The sequence below is a fragment of the Aulostomus chinensis genome, chromosome 14 (genome assembly GCF_037954235.1).
Source record: "Aulostomus chinensis isolate RoL2024-O1b breed Wild chromosome 14, RoL_Achi_v1.0, whole genome shotgun sequence".
NCBI classification, from domain to species: domain Eukaryota; kingdom Metazoa; phylum Chordata; class Actinopteri; order Syngnathiformes; family Aulostomidae; genus Aulostomus; species Aulostomus chinensis.
Genome location: NC_141333.1, coordinates 21,835,273 through 21,853,911, shown reverse-complemented (window position 1 = coordinate 21,853,911; position 18,639 = coordinate 21,835,273). Strand labels below are relative to the sequence as shown.

Here is an 18,639-nt window from a genome sequence, read left to right as displayed (position 1 = left end):
CTTAGATGATACAGACCCTTCTGATAACTTCCTGGCAAGAATATTTGTAGTACATTTCGCATTGAACTGTATTGTTTTACATCGTTGTACGGTGAGCGGTGTGAGCCTCGTGCAGCGTTGCACTCTCGTGTCCACTCAGGTACACACACCTGCGTGGTTCAGTCCCAGGTTGGCTTTTTAGTGACTGTTTTTTCTCAGCTGTTTTGGTTCTACTGTTGTATGATTGTGTTCTCTGGATGGAAATGAGCCTGAAAAATTTAATTAATTAATTAATTCAATATGACATCACTCACTCACCCCACGATCTCCATTTTTGGATGCAAAATTCCCTGCATGTCATTTTTGTCCTCATCACTTCAGTTATTTAACGGTCGCTCGCTGGTGAATCTTGACAAGAGGATGATTGATAGTAAGTAGAGATTCAGGAGAAGAATGGGACTGAGAAACAACAGTGTGTGTGTGTGTGTGTGTGTGTGTGTGTGTGTGTGTGTGTGTGTGTGTGTGTGTGTGTGTGTGTGTGTGAGATGGCTCATCAGATCTTAAGACACACCCTTTATACACATTTTGTGCTGTCATTGTTCCAGGAAAGTCAACATAAATACACACCCAAGCCAGCAAAGTAGCAGTGTGTATTATGGATGATGTCACTGTCTGTGGTGGGACAAGTTCAATTGCTGTTTCGAGTTTACATGCACATAGTAATCTGATAGCTGAGAGTAATCCCATCATTGCCATGATGGGATTATCTGATTTGACGCGTCTGCAAGCACTTTCATAATGTGATGCCTAGAAATGAAAAAAACCCAACATGGTTTGGTCAACTGTCAGATTTCCTTCTTTACATGTTGTAAATCTCATATTTCTGCTTATTGTCACAACATCTAGTTGGGTTTGTGAGTCCTGCTTTGACCCAGACAGGCTTTTACACAGCGAGCGTCTGGACCTCAGCACCAGGCCTGCTGCGGTCCCAGCGAGCACCCGTGCTGGATGGATGAAGATAAAATGAGCTGTGGATGAAATATGTCACTTTTCCTCTTCATATCAAAGTTGGTCTCTTATTGACTCCAAACTGGGGTTTCATCACTGCTTCTGCGCCAGGTTTTCTGTTCCACATTAATCTGTACATTTGCACAGTAACCTGAATGAAATGGGAGGAGGCCCAGTGGAGCAGTGGTCCTCACTGTGGCCCCCCAGCAAGAGGGTTGTGGGTGGAGCCCCGGCTGCAGCACGGGGTCTTTCTGTGTGAGTCTCCATGCTCTCCCTGTTCCTGCTGGGTTCTCTCTGGTACTCCAGCTTCCTCCACAGTCCAAAGACATCAAGAGGGACCAGGTTAATCCAGACTCTAAATTGACCGTAGGCGTGGCTGGGAGAGCCAATGGTTGTCTGTCTCTATGTGTTGGCCCTGCCATGGACTGGTGACCTGTCCAGGGGGAAGGCTGCTGGGATAGGCTCCACCCCCACCACCCTCAACAGGATGAGCAGTCAACTCCACCAGGCCTCCACCCTTGAGCTCTCGCTCTCTGTTAGCGCATCTCATCAGCAGTTGCTTACCAGAAGATGCAAAATGTAACTGCATAGCTGCTGCTAGCTAAGACAAATATGTTAGCAGCTCCTGCATGTTGAACCAACCTCTGATGATCAAGGCTGGGAAGACTCGCTCGGGATGCTGATGTCCGGACGGTGTGTCGAGGTTCCCTGCTCGCTACGCTGGAATCCTTAGAGCTCGAAGTGGGAGGTGGTCAGCAGGGCTTCCAAAACTCTCTGTTCATAGATGGAGGGGTAATTAAAACATATTCATGTCGCGTAGCCTCATGGTCCTAAACCACAGCAGCTCTCCAGCAATGGAGACCAGGATCCGGGGTGGGGGTGCAAAGACAAAAATCTGAAAAGTGAAGTTGTTGATTAAAGAGAAGAATGTGAAGAACTGTGGAGAAGAAGCAACGTTGCAGGTCAAAGTCCCAATTTTCTTACTGTCTATGTGGTTGTTTGGTGAGGACCTGGTTGTGCCCAGACGTCACCAACCATGCTACAACATCCATGGAGACCACGTGAAGGAAGACAACATCCATGGAGACCACGTGAAGGAAGACAACATCCATGGAGACCACGTGAAGGAAGACAACATCCATGGAGACCACGTGAAGGAAGACAACATCCATGGAGACCACATGAAGGAAGACAACATCCATGGAGACCAAATGAAGGAAGACAACATCCATGGAGACCACGTGAAGGAAGACAACATCCATGCAGACCACATGAAGGAAGACAACATTCATGGAGACCACGTGAAGGAAGACAACATCCATGGAGAAATGCCCTTTGCAATCCTGATTCAGACTGAGACGCGTCTGTAGAAATCAGATTAGTATCAGATTCAAACCACCTCCTAAACCAGATTTGCAAAATCCGATTTCCACTGGTTGTTTGTTTTTTGGCTGTTTAGACTGTGTAGAATCAATCTGTTTACACCAAAAGTCTTATTTGCATCATTCTCTCGTTTCCCTGTTTTCTCTTCATGTGCCATATTGGTCACTAACAGGAAGTGAGAACATGGAATATTCTGCTTCCCTTGAACTACAGAAAGAGGGGTTGTTTGTCCCTCACAACAAGAGGGTTCCGTACTCGCTGAGTCACACACATGAATAGCAAGTGTGTGTTTTTGTAAGTGGGAGAAAGAGGGTGGTCGCACTGCTGCCAGCATTTGGATTGTTCTAACACTCTCTCTGGATTGTTCTCACACACTGTTCTAACACTCTCTCTGGATTGTTCTCACACACTGTTCTAACACTCTCTCTGGATTGTTCTAACACACTGTTCTAACACTGTTCTAACACTCCCTGGACCATTCTAACACACTGTTCTCACACACTTTCTGGACCGTTCTAACACACTGTTCTAACACACTGTGTGTACCGTTCTAACACGCTGTTGTAACACACGGTTCTAACACACGGTTCTAACACACTGTCTGTCCCGTTCTAACATACTGTTCTAACACACTGTCTGTCCCATTCTAACACACTGTTCGAACACACTGTCTGTACCATTCTAACACACTGTTCTAACACACGGTTCTACACACTCTCTGTCCCGTTCTAACATACTGTTCTAACACACTGTCTGTCCCATTCTAACACACTTTTCGAACACACTGTCTGTCCCATTCTAACACACTGTGCCGTTCTAACACACTGTTCTCACACACTGTCTCTCCCATTCTAACACACGGTTCTAACACACGGTTCTAACACACTCTCTGTACAAACATGGAGGCACAAGTCTACCACAACTTCTGATTTCCCAGCTCAACCACCAACAGCCCCTCCCTCTCCACTCTGCTTTCATCTCCTCCGGCTCATTATGGTTTTGTAACATAAATTTTCTAAATCCTTCACCATCACCCAGTACTTTCTTCTCCTTCACCCCCTCCTCCCTCCCTCCCTTCACCCCCACTCCTTGAAAGCTGGAAATAGGACAGTTCAGCAGTGGAGGGGTTAAGATGAGCCCGGGCCTGTGATTGGCTGCCGGCCGGCGGTCTGAACCAGCCTACAGAAAGAGGTAACCAGGCAACCTCAGAGAGGGAGAGAGAGGGAGAGGGAAGAAGAGGGGGCAGAGGAGAAAAACGCGCTGAAAGCGGACTGGCATAGTTTTGTGGGGATTGTGGAAAAGATGTGAGGAAGCTCGAGAAGCTCTCCCCGGGATGGAAAACTGGATTACCGCCCCTGCTGAAGTACGCTGTGGATGCCTGAATGCACCAGGAGGAGATACGCGGCAATGACTGGATTCTAAAGCCCTTTTTTCACAAAATGGGAACTAACTGTGCTAATTTCTGCTGTAGTGCAAAGGTAAGTGTGCTAACGCAAACACGCTGCGGCATTTGGTGCCGGTGACAAGAGCTGGAGCCATGAAGTGTGTACTTAGAGATCAGTGTGTGTGACAGTGAGTGTGTGTGAAACTGAAATGAGCCTGTGGATTCTGTGTGTGTGTGTGTGCAGCTGCTGGCTCCTCTTCACTGCAATGAATGATCTGCTGCTGCTGGTGCGTCAGGATGTTGGTGTGCGCGCATGTGTGCCGCGCGGTTGTGGGGGAGTGACCCACTCATTTAAACATTTGTGTGTGTGTGTGTGTGTGTGTGTGTGTGTGTGTGTGTGTGTGTGTGTGTGTGTGTGTGCTAGGCGGGAGGAACGACGGTGCCGCATCTGGCATCCGTCTCATCAGCGGACTGTATAGTTGGGCTTCCCGGGGCGTCCGTCTCCTGGACCCCTCGCCACCGCATTAACCTCAGTAGTCACAGTGAAATGATGGAATAAAGAGACTAGCAGACAAGTTTCTGTTCCCGGTCTGTGAGAGACCCCCCCCCCCCTTCTGCCGCCCTGTTGTCCGCGAGTCCTGCACTCTCCCGACGGACGGAAGGCTCCGGTGGAGACTCCCGGCCGTTGACGGTGCAGCTGGAGGCCGGAGAGCAGATGTGTTCCCTCTGAATGGAGGCGCATGAGTGAGTGGAAGCTCAACTCCGCACCGGCGTCCCCCGGCGGGTGGAGGGTTGCTCCAGGTGGTGTGACTGGCGAGTGACGCCGTGGAGGTCACACGGATGCCGACGAGGTGTAGAAACGTGGCCAGTAGTGCGCAGTCGGCTGGTGCTGGGGGGGGGGGGGGGGGGCTCCCCTGCATTAATCATGGAGATGGACGTGTGGTGCTCAGCAAACCCTCACGTGCCCCGGTCTTTTACTCCATCTCATGTTTTTTTTTTTTTGTGCGCGTTTATCAACAAGTGTGTCTGTGCACGTGACGCCAGTGATGCTGCCATGTTTTACTGGTGAATGTTCACTATTTCACGTGACAGGTTTACATTCTGATCATTGATATCATGACCGCTGCCTTCATCATACTGAGCACCTAACTGTTGAATGTTCATTCAAATTTTGTTCTATTGATGCTGATCATTGATTATTGGGTGCTCTTACTTCGATGCAGTTGAAGGGTTTGATTACTTGGCCCAACGGCCCTCTTACTGCTGCCAGTAGAGGCCCAGCAGGCCAGTCCAGGTCGTCATAGAAACCCAGCAGTGTTGAATGGGAACTCGCAGAGAAGCTCTGCCTCCCTCCTTCCTGCCCGGTCCTCTCCAGTCTCAGGCTCCTGCTTTTCTTTCCTCAGTCTTGTGTCTCCAGTGCGGTGCAGTGGCTCTTGTGTACTGTGCTACAGTAGAGAGGCTGGTTGAATGAGCGTTGGGCTAAATCTCGAACAGATAAGAGGTCTTTTGGGCTGTGTAGTCGTGAACATCAGTCACTGGAAGCTGTAGCTTGCTGTTTCTGCTTCCTAAAGCTCTTCACAGCCTTTGCAAAAGTAGACTTGTAACTTTGAATTTGTTTCTCAGTTGGAGACACGGTGTACCTCTGATATCTGGAAAACCTTCTTTTAACTCAGAAGAGTTTCATGCTGCAGAGAATCTCAACTGGCATCTCTACAGATGGCAGCTGAGGGGAAAAATGAAGAACCTCGCTCAGAGAATCACATCAAGGTCAGGATTGCATCACCGCAGCACTCATTTACAGACAAGAAGGCAACATCAGACAGGTTCAAGTGGGCAGCCCCAGTTCCAGCGTCCACATCCAATCAGCTTGCTGTGAGTGACAGGTGTGTAGTTATGAGTGGCAGGTGTGTATTTATGAGTGGCAGGTGTGAATTTACATTGTGTGTCCGCTGGTTTCAAAGATCATGATGTTATGAGATGAAGAAGCGACACTGTCGGGCTTCAGGCTGCGTGTTTGTGTCCGAACCACCAGTAGTGCCACAGTTGTCCTCTGAGGAGATGTGGGCGGGGCTTACCTCCTGAAGAGGTTAGCTTAGATGCTACATTAGTGTCAGTTCCCTTAGATCCAGAGCTTTCCTTCTCATTGAAGACTTTTCTTGGAGGAGAAGATGATGTTGTTAATGTGGCGTTTATCTCCATTAAACTGGAAGCTCACTATTAGCATAGCGACAGATGATGCTATGAAGCTTCATCATACGGCGCCATGATGCTAAGTGTCCTGACACATTCAGCCTCAGTGGTTTTATTTAATGCATCAATTCAGCATTGCTTAAATATGTCACATTCACAATGTCCCCCTTGTAGTATCTTCACTCATATACACGTAGAAATACGCAGATAAAACAGTAATCCAGCAAAAAAATTCCAAATCCTGTTTGCTATCAAAAGTAAAAGTACACCTTTGATGTGATATTTGTGTCATCTGGTGCTTGGGAGCGGTCAGTAATACACACTGTGACTGCAGTGAAGGTTCCATTGAAGTTTTAGTTGCAGTTATGCTGCTCTGATGAGGTTCTCTTCAAGTTGTCAGACTTCAAATTTGGAAGTACATCAGTTTTGTGTTCTGTGTTGTGGGATGAATAAAAGTACCATATATGAAACAAAATAGAAAGTACCCCTTCAAACATTTATTCAAGAAAAGTATAGATACCTCAACAATGTGTTCAAGGTACATAGAAAAAATCTTACTTTCCATCACTGGACAGCAGCAACTCAAGTTCCAAAAACTGTCTTGGACCAAATGTGTGCTGCCCTCCGTCTTCTTTCCTCCCCAGGCCTCATAATCAATAGTTCTTTTCTGGCTGGGTAGGTGTTTTATACCAGTGAACCCCTGAGGTGTTGTTCCAGCAAGTTCCTGGGTGAATGCAGTAAATGAAGCGATAGAAGTAGAATTTCATTTCTTCTATTCAAAGTTGGGCTGCTGGGTGAATCAATGTTACCACATGTCATTTGTGTGTTGTAATGATTTGGCGCATCCCCAGTTACGCAACAACCGAGCTCCTCACATCGTCCTCAGGCGTTCATTTGAGCAAGTCTCCCTTCTGCTTGCAAGTCCAGTCCACCGGGGGCTCTGACTCATTATTGAACCGCGGCTTACTTCTGCTTACCTCTCAGCAGGAGCCACAGATGCTGCAAAAGCACTCACATTTCTTAAATGTTAAAATCATCCCCACAGAACCCATTAATCAAAGAGCAGAAGAGAGAAATCAAAGGGAAATACGGGCCTTCTGTCTGAGCTTAAACAAGTCAGAGCCTGGAACACATCGGGTTTTCTCCAGTGGGGAAGGAAAGATGGAGAGAAAATTGACTGGCTCTTGATTGACTTCCCCTCCTGTTGATCGACATTCTTGTGTGTGTGTGTGTGTGTGTGTGTGTGTGTGTGTGTGTGTGTGTATGCAAGAGACAAGACATTCTTTCACATGACCGGCATCAATAACACCCCAACAGTCCATTCTGTGTATATTGTGTCTTGGCCTTTATTCACTTGATGGGAGATAAAATGCATCACTGTGATAGCGACCAAATCAATATTTATCACACACGCACACTCGTACACTCGTGCACACATGCACAGAGCTATCACCACTACCCAAGGGCATGCACACGTACAGGCTATTGTTGCTGGGGCGACAGCCCGTTTGCCCCCTGTGGCTGAGCTGCCCCTCCGGAGGAACGACTCACCGAATCACCAATTTGAAAGGCCAAACTTATACCGGGCACTTCATAATCTAGACCCCCCCAGCTGGCGTTACCTGTCGACTGTGACGCAGGTGAAGGTGTGACCGCTGCTAGATCAGACATGCTGACGGAAGCTTCTCCACTTCTTCATCGGCGCCTTTTGAAGTGGCTGCTAAAGTTGAAATATTGTAGTTTTCTCATCAAAAGGGTTTCCTCCAAGTGTGCGAGCTGACGAGTCAGGAGCTGAAGCACCCCCGATCGTGTCAGGAGTGATGCCCACTATTGCGTTTGGGGGGGGGCTTTTTTCAGATCAGCAGCCCCTACACTGTCTCTGCACACTCCTGTTACCACCAGTCAGGATTAGCACTCCTCTACATGCACACATCACCATCTGAGGGGCGTGGAGAGTGCAGGACAGCCCCCAGAGGTGCAGCTCCAACTGCCAGCTAATCTGCCTCTGCAGTCCATAATCTCTAATCTCTTAAAACACTCACAATCTCTCCACACCACTGGGATTAGCAACTGTGGACACATTAGGAGTATAAACAAATAAACACACACACACACGCACACACATCATGTAGAGTAAATCCAACACTGAGCAAAAGTTGTCATGTTGTGCGTCTCTTCGGAAGCGTGTGGAAGTCAGAAAGCACATCAGAAACACGTCAATATTCCAGGTAAAAAGCTGCCAATGGTTGTTGGCCTGATGTCATGAGTTTTGTCATTCAGAGAAAGTCTTTGTCTTCCATTTCTGTCATTGATCGCTTCTCTACATCTTTACCTTCACTGGCCTGGAGTGTGTTGACACAGTCCTCAGTTGTCCATCTTGTCTCTGTCTGCTTGTCATCCTCTCCCTCCATTGCTCTACCTCTAGTGTAGCTGAGGGATCCTCCAGGTTCTGAATAGATGTTGACTTAAGAACTCAGACTTCAATATATGTCACATCTCCGTTTTCACCCCCCACGTGTGAGACCGCGTCCTGTCGCCCTGCTCTGCTCTCTCTCCAGTGAGCACCACTTTTGGGTGAAATCGCCGGGGTGTTCACTTTGTTAATGGGTTTTCATAGCAAACAAAAGCACTTAGAGAAGGGATTTGCAAGAGGTGAACACACACACACACACACACACACACACACACACACACACACACACACACACACACACACAGAGGAATGTGCCACACTGGAGTCACAGCACATTAACACTTCAATTAATTCAGCGCCTTACACCCTCATTTCCCCAGAAGTCAAGATCCCTGACCACCACCACCACCCCCTCCTCCCCAAACCACACACACACACACACACACACACACACACACACACACACACACACACACACACACACACACACAGTGATGTACGGTGGCCTGTGTTATGCCTCGACAGACTCAATTACAGGCTCCTCATGACATTTTAGGTGCTGGGAGAACGCAGCTCACAAAGCATCAGGAACGACATTAGAATGTGCGTTTCCTCCTCTCTGTCTTTCAAACAACCACACAAAGGCTGATTTTGTACCATATTCTTTATTCAAGGAGTACAATGGCTAATGAATGCATGTGCAGCATGGGGGAGGCTGAGTTTTGCTGGGGGGTTTGTTAGCTACTCTTCCCTGTGGAGCAGCTCCACTGACTTCCACACTCACTCAGAGACTGCAGCAAAGTTGCAAGGAGAAGAAATCGACAGACAGAAATGGAAAGATGTTTTCCTCTGAGGATTTCCTCTTTATATTTCCTCCCTGTCTTTCTCGCTTTCTTTGTCTCTCTTTTTCTCTCCATCCTCTCGGAGCCTGCTTACTAATTACTTTGAACTGTGATTTTCCTCTTTGTCCCACCATAACAGTTGTCGGGATTCAATAGCCATCATTCACCACTGGATGTCTTCTCTGGACCTGCTCATGAGTGGTGCGCTGGTATTTCCCAGTAGGGGGCAGCTGTGCCGTCCTTCCTCTTACTTTTGGGCCGACAGGCCACCTGGGGAAGGCAGAGGTGTGTTTCTGTCCGTGATATCGGGGCGTTCGCCTGAAGTCATCGATCACAGCCATGAAACATTTTGGAATCCACAGCAACACTGATAGGTTTAGTTTGACGTTTGCTGTCCTTTGAATACAAATATCAACCTCCAGAATGGAGGTTTGAATTTGTCAGTGTGTTTTGAATTAAGTGGACTAAAGCGGGAGGAACCACTTTCAAAATCAGACTTCTCTTATTTATCAAAGAAACCTAAACAGTCCTAAAAGTAGCATCAGGAGCTCAGCGATCCCTCACTGACAGAGTCGCTGTTAGAGACTGGCTTCTGTTCACTGATGCTCCATCAGGGGAAGTGTCAGGTCTGAGTCTTCCCCCAGCTCAAGTCCTCTACTGTAAAGTTTTCAAGTCATGATCATATCTTTTTGTTAAATGTGCTTTCTTAATGAAATGGGTTTTATTTTCCATAAGAATTGAAAAATACATGATTTTTTTTAACTGTTATTGGAAGAGACGCACACGTAGGTGGAAGGGAGACACCTTCTGCTTCAGCCAGCAGCTCAGAGGCGTCTTCATGTCTGCTCACCTGTTGAGGATAATAACAGCCATTATAGATGAGAAACACCGTGGTGAGGCGGCCATGTTTGATACATCACCATAGAGCAGGAAGCAGTAGTAACGGGACTCCTGACACACGTGGGAGGGGCCTCCTGGTTCATCCTGGCAGAGCGATGTGGTCGTTGGGGGAGTTTTCGGCTGTGTTCCATGATGGTGAACGTAACACAGCAGAGAAGAAGAAACAAAACAAAAACCAAGAAAGGCGATTGCTCTTCTTGCTGTGTGAAATGGCCCAGTCAGCTTTTTTTCAGTGGGTTCAAAATCAGCATGTGCTTATAACCAGATTCAGCTCCTCCCACGTGGGGGCGGGGCTGCCTTGTGCACTAGACATTCCTTAGAGCAATTTCTCTTTCCTCCATCAAGAGGAAAGAAAAGGTTGAATCTGGGTCCAGGACAGCCTCCACATGCATTCACGCGCCTGTGTGACGCAGCTGCTGGCCAGCGCCGTGCTGTCCCACCCAGGCACTTTTGTGGTCCCATTTTTATGAGCTTTCACGGGTCATGAAAGCAGCTCATCCCATAAACCAAGTTAAGTTTCCATTAAGGAGGAAACATAAAAACAATCAAAGTGGGAACCTTTTTTTCATGCAGCATTAAAGCACGCGGTGCAAAACTGCTGGGACTTGGTTTCTAGTGTTTTTATGTTTTTGCTTGCTGGGCTTTACCTGTAACTGCAACGCTTATAGCGCTGAACTAAAACCATGGCGTTTCTTCACACCTCTGCAAGCAGGCAGAATATTCATGTTCAGGACAACAGTTGAGTCGAGGAAAGCGTCCAGTGCGAAGCCTACATCCTGGCTCCCAGAGCAGCTTTGTGAAGACGTGCTGTTTTGTTGCCTTTTCCTGTTGACGCACAGCAGCGCAACACTTCCTGTTGGTGCTGGGGGCGCCACCTGCCAGGTCATGTGATAAGCTGCGCGTGTTAAAGCGTTCAACACTGTTGTGCTGAAGATTCTGTCACAGTTTCACTTGTCAACACGGCAGCTACAGCAGACATAGTTGCCCCTCATTATAACTCGCTGGCCTCCATGATGAGCAGCGACTGTGAGCCTCAGCCCGTCCGCTGCTGTCACACCCCCGTGGGCCCGGCCCCGCTCTGCCTCTGTGGGGACAAGTGATCCACATGTAAGCCACGTCTGCACAGTGACTGACCCATTTCTAGCAAACCTGCTCTCTGGCAGAACTTCAGCAGTTTCTGTAAACAGGAGTGAGCAGCTGCACCCTAGAAAGTCCTAACCAGACAAGCGGATATCACGCATCTTGTCTTATTTCTCTTTCGAAGGCTAAAACGCCTCATGAGTGCTGAACATGGGGAATGCTGAGCTCGCGTGGCCGCAGACACAGAGACAGACGGACAGACGCGCGATTATGAATGAATGAAAAGTCACAATTCATTTCAAACTCAAACGTCAACGTCTCATTTCCTCCAACCTCATTTCTCTTAAATGTTTAACAGGGCCGAGCGATGGTGGGCTGATTGACCGCCGCCGCTTTGAAATTGATAATTAACATGTAGGTCGGACATGCTTGCGTGAGAGTAAACAGACACACGTGATGCTGCATGTTCTCATCACGCATCATTTATGAAGATGCACAGCTCGTTACAATCGGGTCCTCTTGTAGAGGGCAGAATGATGAAGAAGCACCTGAATCAATACCATGATGTGGACGCTGGAGTCCGAGAGGCGGATCCCGACCCGTGGTTGAACAGCTGGAGGCGCGTGTATTCCCCTCACTCCGTGATGCATGTTAGGTTCATGTTATCCCACCCGTTGCTTCCTCTGGAGGCTACAAGTGCAGGTGCTGGGATGTGTCTGCACACGCGTGTTCGTGTTCACCGTCTTGAGTCTTCTGCTCTGCACAGCTGCAAGTAGCTGAGTTGATGTCTGTCAGCTTGCTGGTCACATCCGGTTAAAACATGAGCCACAGAGCATCTCCATGATAGCGTCTGCTGAAAAAGTGGCGAGCGGGGAGGTGAATGGCCCGCCCATTGCACGTGCTGGCACATGGTTGATGGGCTGATGACGACCAATGGGAAGATGTTAGCGTATGTCCAGCCTGAACGCCAAAGGAGCTTCTGTGTGTCATTGGCTCAGATGGAGTGTGAAGCCAAGTACTATGTTTACATGCACTCAGTATTCCACTGTTATTATGGTTGTTGTTTTCTGGTTTCCTCCTAGAATGACAACGTTCCAGCGAAGCGCTGTACATCGAACATTCCGGTGAGAATCCTGTTGACATGCAGCGAGGCTTGTCTGGGAGTCTAAGCGTGGAACTAAAGTTTGCTCTTGTTGTTTCCCTCCAGTCCAGTTAAAGAATTGCACGCTGAGGCCATCAATCAAAATTTCTCTTATAAAATGTGATCATGAAAGAGAATTGAGGGATGAAAGAGTGTTTTAACGTTGTAACGTTTGTGAGAACGCGTTCAAGGATTTAGGAGACTGAGTGTGTATCCAGGAGTTCAATGAAAATTACTCCATTATTGTCAGCAAGCTACATGCTAGCGCTGAGCGAGTGCTTATCCACAGCTGGACGTAAATAGTTGAGAGTCTATGTGATGACAGTTTGCCAGCTGACCTGACCACAGGAGCGTGTTCTGCCCACGGCGTCTACGCGTCCAGAGAACGACTGATATCTCACGTCTTCATCTTAAAAATACTAAATTCGGTTCAAGGCCATATTTTGATATTCAAGGCAGAAGACGTTGCCTCATAACTCCTATAAAATTCTGACGACTGTAATTTTACCAATGATAGTGCACTACTGATGTGCATGTGACGGAAACGAGGCGTGAGATCTACGCTTTCACGTGGTTTCTTCCTTCAGCTACAAATCCGTTCTTACACTGCTGGCAGATAAATAGATGGAGTGACAGAGATAAGAAGACTTTAATCTGTGGCTAATGATCGACTGACGGACACGTGAAGACAACGCGCTCTTATCTGCCTGACTCCCACCGACTCTCCAGCTCCCGTGTGCTTTATCGGTTCAGGAAAGGCTGCTTATTAAGTTTATGTCAGCAGAGAAAACAGCGAGAAAAACAACTTCCCTAATACAGAGATACAGATTGTTGTTAATGTCCTGCACACACAATCTGCATCTTCCTAATGGCCCGGCAGACATTAGCATGCTATTTTTTTCCATTTGAAGTGGTTTTCACTGGCAGTCATGTAAGCAGATCCGACCCGAAGACTCATAAATACACATTAGGAAGATAAAATGAATCAGCCCTCACTTAATTGCTGGGAATTTACAGTTCAAATCAGAGCAGAGTTAGTTAGTATGGCTTTGTGCTTGAGCTGTAAAATGGAGCATTAGAGCTCGTAAGCATGCATTTATAAGACAAGCTTTCACACAGGATAAAACACATCTCCACCATTAATGAAGTAGCTTAAAGCTCCGTTATGTAATTTTCTGACTGCTACTCAGTGGAAGGACCAAAACAAGCTCCGAGCATGGGCCTGATACGAATACTGATCCTGCATCAGTTATTGGGGCCTCTTACACGCGAGTGGAGGCTTGCACTGACAGAAGACGGCAACGTTGACACCCTGGACTCCTCCATCCCTCCATCCTCCTGTTCAGAGGCGGGTTTCTATGCGTTTGGTCCCAGGCCTCCTGTTCCTTCTGTTTTCTGACATTGAGCGACTGGTTTATTCAAATGATTGTGCTTGAAGAGTCTGCTCATGGTTTGAAATATACTGGGACATTTTCACTGTGGTGGAGCAGGAAGTGAAATTAGTAAACCAAAGGTGTGTGAAATGAGTGAAGAGCTGCAGGCACCTGCTGGTGGAAAGGGGAAGACTTCCAGTCCCCCACCCACCAGAGCCTGTTCATTCAGCAGCAGCTCAGCCTTGATATTCTAACTGGCCACTGGTTTAATCCAAATCTACTACAGTAGGTATGAATTTAGAATTGAAGTGTGTGCGTGTGTGCGTGTGTGCGTGTGTGTGTGTGTGTGTGTGTGTGTGTGTGTGTGTGTGTGTGTGTGTGTGTGTGAGTGTGTGTGTGTGTGCCAGCTGCCCAGGGGAGTTGGTCAGTTTCCTCTGGACGACTCCCTTAGGCAGCTAGTACACACACACACACACACACACACACACACACACACACACACACACACACACACACACACACACACGGGCACACACACTCACACACATCCTTGTAGTTATATCTTTGTGAGGACGTTAATACATTCCCTAACCCCTCACCCTAACCCTAACCATCTCAACTGACTGCCTGACCCTAACCTGAACCTGATTCTAACCTTGACCCTAAAACCAAGTCTTGACCTTCAAACAACCCTTTGAAGAAGTAAAGACCGGCTAAAATGTCCTCACTTTCCAAAAGTATCCTCACTCTGTTGGTTAAATACATATTCTAGTCCTCACTATGTAGCAAGTACAAGAACACACACGCACACACACACTTCCATTCATTCTGTATCAGAGTTAAAGGCAGCCTTCAATTAGCTCCTTCTAGATAACGACTCTTCTGGATCCATCACAGTCTGCCGGCTGATAAATATGATAGGAAATGTTTGGAGGCGAGGTTGTGAACAGACCACCCACTCAGCTGCAGGGACACTGTGTGTGTGTGTGTGTGTGTGTGGGGGGGGGGGGGGGGTGACGCTGGATTAATTGAAAGCTGTGAATTGATCTAATAGTTTCAATCACACTCACTCACACACACACACACACACACACACACATACACACACACTCAGTCAGATGCAGGGTTATATGGCGGTTGCTGCTGTGATGTCAGGAGGGAGGCGAGTGATCCTTGTTCACCGGCCTTGTTTCTACCTCCCGGTGGTTGAGTCGTTCTGATGGATGAGGCTTGTAGAGGGACTGTGGGTTCCAGGCACCAGGCTCCATTCATGAAAGCGTCCCTTCACAAGTCTGGATGACTGCCAGGTTTAAATTAGTCGTCAGTCCTTTGGCTCTGACCGGTTAGACTAAATGTTCATGTGTGACAACAAATTTGTGCATCGGAACACGTCATGAATGGGCCCAACGTTCATGATGCCGCCACACAAACCCAGAAGTGTCTCCGAAGTGCCACTCAAAGATGATTGACTGAAGCTGCGCCAGAGTGCAGGAGCAGATGGAGCCAGGCAGGAAGTCAGGCACAGAACAGCGAAGACTTGATTCTCAAAATGGAGCGCAAAGCTGGAATTTAACCGGGTTTTTACCTGAGACAATAGGAGAAACTGACTGATCAGTGCTTGTGTGAGAGAACAGCGGTTGAATTAGTGTGGTCTGGATGACAACAAGTCACAGAAGTCCCTGGTGGAACCCCAGAACCGCACTCACCTGGGCTTTGTGTTTACATCCTGGAGCTGGGATGAACGCGGATGAAAGCCTCTCCCAGTGCAGCACAAGCCAGGTGCAGGTGGGTGTTTGCAGTGGGAGAGGCTCGCATTTGTTTATGTGTTTTATGTGTCATCTTTTTAGGTTAGACTGCGTCTAATTTTAAACAGCAAGCAAGTCGCAAAATCAGGTTGAGAAAATGCTCCGCTTCTTAAAAGCTCTCACTGGGGTGCGACAAAACTGTGTCACAGATGGGACATCACCCCCCCCCCCCCCCAGTATTCTTACACTCATGCAACAGCAGCACTCTGAAACAAAATGAAGACAGTAGAGTTTAACAAGAAAAGATGAAGCTGTGTTTAAAATGAAAACTAAACTACTTAAAACTAGAGCTGAAGGAAGCAGGAACAGAGGTGAACGAGGGGGGTGAATACAGAGGCGGCAGCAGGAAGTGCCATGTCCTCTTGGGCCTCAGAGAGTTCTCTGGGTTCTGTACCTGCTGCTGTGATGCGGTCAGCTCACCTCGCCCAGCCGCCTGGAACGTCACGTTCCCTCTCGGGTGTCTGAGGTGCTGCAGAGCCGAAGATGAGTCCACTTCCTCTCTGGAGGCCCCCCTTCACCCGCAGAAAACAGACTCTTACCTTGGCCTCTGCTGCAAATGGCCTCTCAAATGAGTTCTTAGTGGGATCCACTTGTGCGGCTGAGCTCTCTAAAGAGAACAACCTAATGATCCCCGCTCTGATAATCACAGGGTCCCGGAATGAGTGGCCGTATGTGCTGATGGGAATATTTGACGCCCGGGTTGTCTGTCAGGTGAACCTCCTCACCAGAGAGGCCTGACCTCAGCGATTTATTACTGTCACTGCTGACATGCAACACGCACACACACGCCAAGGACACTCACACATCACACACACACACACACACACACACAGGCACTCACATGCACTCACACACACATGCACACATCACACACACACACACAGGCACTCACATGCACTCACACACACATGCGCAGGAACACACACACTCGTAACATCGTTGCAGCTGTGGTTAACTGACTGTCTGAAGCTCTCGTCGCCCGCCAGCATCAGGCTGGGTGGTGCTGGTTCTTCCTCTCTGGTTTCCAGTGGAACCGACCTCTCCTACTGGGGTGAGTTGAGTCATTTCATGGCTGCGCACCTGATGTTGACAGCACCTGGATCCTCAGCAGTATGCGGGGTCATACAGGGGTCCACATGGCCCTCGTACAGGGGTCCACATGGCCCTCATACAGGGGCCGGCCTGGCCCTCACACAGTGGCCTTGGATCTTCAAAAAGCGTTATAATGATGATTATGATTATTATCATTATTATTATTAGTAGTAGTAGTAGCAGTAGTAGTAGTATTGAATACTTTCTTCAGATGTAGTGTAATCTGTCTGACTGTGTGAGTTTAGTCGTTCCGGGTCACTCCGGCCTCCTGCAACAACCCTGAAATTCTTTTGAAGTTGACATTCATTTAAAAACAAAGGTCATTGTTCTCTTATTAGTCCTGTGTGTCTGCTAACATTCTCAATGACCGTTCTCTCTGTTAGACTTACTTATATCACTAGACTTAAGCACTCATTTGTACAAGAGTTGTTTTCTGTTTAAAAACAAATAAGAAGATTGTTAACATAAAGTTTTGAATATCTGATAATTGATGGTTTCTAGGGAAACAAGCATCACCCCAAAATGTAGCTGTTTGCATCGAAAATTGTGTTGTGTTGGATGGATGATAAAACTGCGAGAGTTCAATTGATCGTGTATCTGTTCCACTTCCTCTGTGTGTGTGTGTGTGTGTGTGTGTGTGTGTGTGTGTGTGTGAAGGTATATTTGATGTATCACACAGCGCGGTTACTCTGGTGAGATATCCATAAATCTCAGTTATAGCACCTCTTCTATTTAAAGAGCTAATTTATTCACTTTGGGACGAAACAGTGAAACATCCGAGTATGAGGAAGTTTCCGGACAGTGTTGCCCTGCAGTGGCGAAACATCAGCAGCGACCTACGCCATCCACTGCAAAGGTGCTGTGATGCTGTACGCACACGAATGTCTGTGCATTGCAACTGTGTTTGAAATCATTAAAGTCATAAAACATGGAGAAAGTCAAAAGTATCGCCAACTTCCTGTCTGCTAGGGTTGTATTTGTAAATATGTGCGTGTAGCGTGCTGTGTAGCGTGTGCAGCCATCGTGTGGCGTGGGTTGTGTCTGGGCCAGCAGGAGAGGTCTCTGGGGTGCAGCTTTAAATGAAGACAACATCAGAAATGGAGGGACGGAAGGTACGAGGAGCACTTCCAGGTGTTACAGAGCATATAATCACTCACCTGTGAGACTAATGTGATCGCGCGCGCACACACACACACACACACACACACACACACACACACACACACACACACACTGCTGGGACTAATTACCCAAACTTCACCATGGTGAACCCACCAGAAACTCTGGCTCCAGCTTGTCGCTCCCTCCCCATCTCATTACTCTGCTCATCTCCTCATCCAGTCGCCATCTGTAGGAAACACAGAAGAGGAGGAGATGGAGAAGGGGAGCTGAGCGGGAGCTAGTAGGTCAGGAGGCAGATAGGTAGATGGAGGCAGCTCTTCTCCGTGTGGCTGCAGGCAGCGCTACAGGTAACAAACACATCAGTCACACACACAGCACACCTGTTACTGTACAGATGGTGAGTCCTGGGAGAGAGAGGCAGCCAGCGCAATGAAGAAAGATGAGCCAATCAGGCTGGGGGAGAAACACAGAGGAGGGAGACAAAGGGAAGGGAGAAATGATATTTTTCATGGGTAGGTTGTTAAACGAGTGAGGAAAAGGGGCGTTTGGGGGAACTGGTGGTGTGAGGGTCAGGGAGGCTGCACCTGTTTGTGTAATCCCATCATAACAGGGGAGAAGGGTTGAAGGAGAGATGGAGGGAGGAAGTAATGGAAGGAGGAGTGGGAAGGATTTCCTCACCACAGTCTCTCTACCCTACCTTCTACCCTCTACCCTATACACATGCGCACACACACGCGCGCGCGCACGCGCACCTCCAGATCCTTATTTTTTCACGATCCTGTCACCGACAACTTTTCATCACCTTTATCTTAATCAAAGACCCTAATGTTCTTTCTACCCTTTAGGTGTAATATTATAATTTTCTGTAATTGTTTCAGGTGATATCTCTTTGTTTGTGTGTGTGTGTGTGTGTGTGTGTGTGTGTGT

General features: G+C 47.8%; 1 protein-coding gene across 6 annotated transcripts in view; it reads left to right on the top strand.

The window, feature by feature from the left end:
- Positions 1-3,598: 3,598 nt before the first annotated feature.
- The window catches only part of dab1a (DAB adaptor protein 1a), a 74,523-nt gene continuing 59,482 nt past the window's right edge, over positions 3,599-18,639 (top strand). For all 6 annotated transcript variants that reach the window (XM_086224459.1, XM_086224456.1, XM_086224458.1 and 3 more), the window contains exon 1: positions 3,599-3,848. The gene's annotated coding sequence lies outside the window, so the exon portion shown is untranslated. The remainder of the gene's footprint in view (positions 3,849-18,639) is intronic.